Source organism: Priapulus caudatus, unplaced genomic scaffold (genome assembly GCF_000485595.1).
Source record: "Priapulus caudatus unplaced genomic scaffold, Priapulus_caudatus-5.0.1 Scaffold95, whole genome shotgun sequence".
Classification (NCBI taxonomy): Eukaryota; Metazoa; Priapulida; class Priapulimorpha; order Priapulimorphida; family Priapulidae; genus Priapulus; species Priapulus caudatus.
Window position 1 is genome coordinate 208,483 of NW_014577156.1, and position 2,631 is coordinate 211,113.

A 2,631-nucleotide genomic window follows, 5' to 3' on the forward strand; every position below is an offset into this window, starting at 1 on the left:
GCAGTGGCGTATCCAGCATAGGGCGGAGCCGGCACTACGCCCCCCCCCCGTTTGCAGGCCCAGAAAAAAATCAATAAACTAAAAAAATTTTTTTAGTAGCAGTGGGTCTTCAGGGTTAACGTCAGACTGAACGCCTTCCTGCTTCTGTTTGCTCCACAAGGACCTCCCTTTGCACATGGATAAGTTGGTCAACATGTTCATCAGAAGGAAGCCTCGAAGGTTGCTATTGGCAAACCCCATGGGCGACGCTTAATGTCCCGAACACACAATCATGACCTGAACATCTCAGTGGCAATTATTAGTAGGCCTAATTGTCACACTGACTCCTCACCCTGACCTGTGTACCAATCAGAGCTAATCATCATCATGATCAAGTGTGTTTGCTTTTAGTGCCATTAAACATGTTAAAGGACTTATCAAGTTATATATGTTGTGTTGCAATAAGCCAGTTCGTAGTTAGCCAAGGGGTTGTGTGACGTCACAGGTCACCGGGTCATTTGTGACAAAAATCAATGAAATCTCGATACGAATACGAGTGCGGCATGCGCTCTCGATTCAGTGTACGTGTACATGCACGCATGCGCGCACGCACACACGTGTACGTGTACGTGCGCAAGCACACACGTGTACGCTCACACGCACCCACGCACGCACGTCTACGCACGCACGCACGCACGCACGCACGCCCATGTATGTGCACACGCACACACGCACGTGTACGTGCACACGCACGCGCGCACGGGTACGTGCACACGCCCGCACACCCGCAAGTGTACGGCACACGCACGCACGCCCCCACGTGTACATGCACACACGCGAAGACTGTAGCATTACAACGACACACATGCATGCGTATGTACTGTGTATGTGTATGTAATGTGTACTGTGCGGTCGAAATACGAACTATTTTGTCACAAATGACCTGACCCGGAAGAATTCGTGGCAAAGTTCGCGAATGCGCAGACTGTAACTACGAACTGGCTTATTCTTACCTGTTTTAATACATGTATCATTACTATAGTAACCTAAACGCAGGTGTGTACGCTCTCTGAAAAGTCATGAAAAGGGTTTTACATCCTAAATTGTAGGGTTGCGTCTAGGGTTGAGATAGTGTCATCAGACATCAGAATATGGCCCATAGTATGCCTCAGATTACAGGAAAATGGCTTAAATGTTTCAAAATTTTCTGGTAGGGCATGCCCCAGACCTGTCTGCAAGTTCATTCTGTTCTTAGTAAAAGACCAATTTTGTGACTAACAATTCAAAGTTTTGTCATTTTCTATGAAAAATTCAATGTTTTATGTGGCAGTTAACTTAAAGCATGCCTTAATTTACATTACATAGATACACCGCGGTATTTATCTGTAGTTCCGTTACTTCTGTGTCAAATTTGACATACTTTTCCTGACTTTATGAAGCTTAAATTAAAAATGGCATCCATTTTGACACAAAAAGTACACCTTCCCCCCCCCCACATAACTTTTTTATTAGTTTTTTACATCAATCTCAAGAGTGACTAAAATGAAAACCAAAACTGTCTGTCTGTGTTTATAGTATGAACTAAAAAATGGTCCTTGTATTTTTGTTTGTTTTATTTTAGGAAATAAGTTAAAAAGATGCACAAAAATCTGTAATTTTTTTTGTAAGATACAACAATATCGTAAATAAAGAACCATAACTTCTAAAATAAAACATTTAAAACAATTCCAGGGAACGTTTTTTAGTTCATACTATGACCAACTTATGGCTAAAAGTTTAGGTATCAACCCTTTGCTGTTTCTGAGAAATAAGAAACAAAAATTTGTATATGCAACAATTTTTGCCGTCACGTAATTCCCAATGAATTTTGTTATGATAATTTCCATCGTAAGCGCAGAGAAACATCTCTTTTATTAAATAGATACAGGGGTAGAAATAAGGAAAAAAAGAGATGGTCCACAGGACCATCTAGTTTGAAATTTAGATGGTCCTAAATTTCAACTTTTTTTCTCTAAAAGTAATGCGGCATGCAAGCAAAAGAAATAAATTTTACATGCTGATAAAATGGTTTAATTATTCACCTACAACAGTGATAGAGCTTTAAAATAAAAACCTCTTGCCAAATTGGACGAGTGAGTCAATAAGTTAACTGGCCCAAATTTTAAAACAAAAATGCTTGTCAAACAATAGTGATATATATTTTTTAAATTACACCTATTAGATGCAATTTCCTGCACTCTGAGGCAGCATTATTAAACAATCTTCATCACAAAAATATCACTTTTGAGTTGAGTATTTTAATCTTTGGGGACACCAAAGACTAAAATACTTGCCTAAAAAAAGAGAAACATAATAAACTTCAAATTGCTGAGGGTTGAACTGCTCAGTCTCTGCCAAGTTGTGCAAGTACAATGCTAAGGCAAAGTAATGTGGTTAATAAGTTAACCTATCTGCCAACTGAATTAACACAGGCCTCAGCACTTAAAGGCTCACAATGCGCATCCAAACGCTAATTTCTCCAGTACTAGACTAGCAAATACTTCGTGTCATGCATAATCACACTACCTTATGACAAAATAAGTTCTAGTTTCACTGCACGTTTGCTTAAAACCCACAAGAAAGAGGTGAGAAAACTAGCATTCTGGCGCAAAC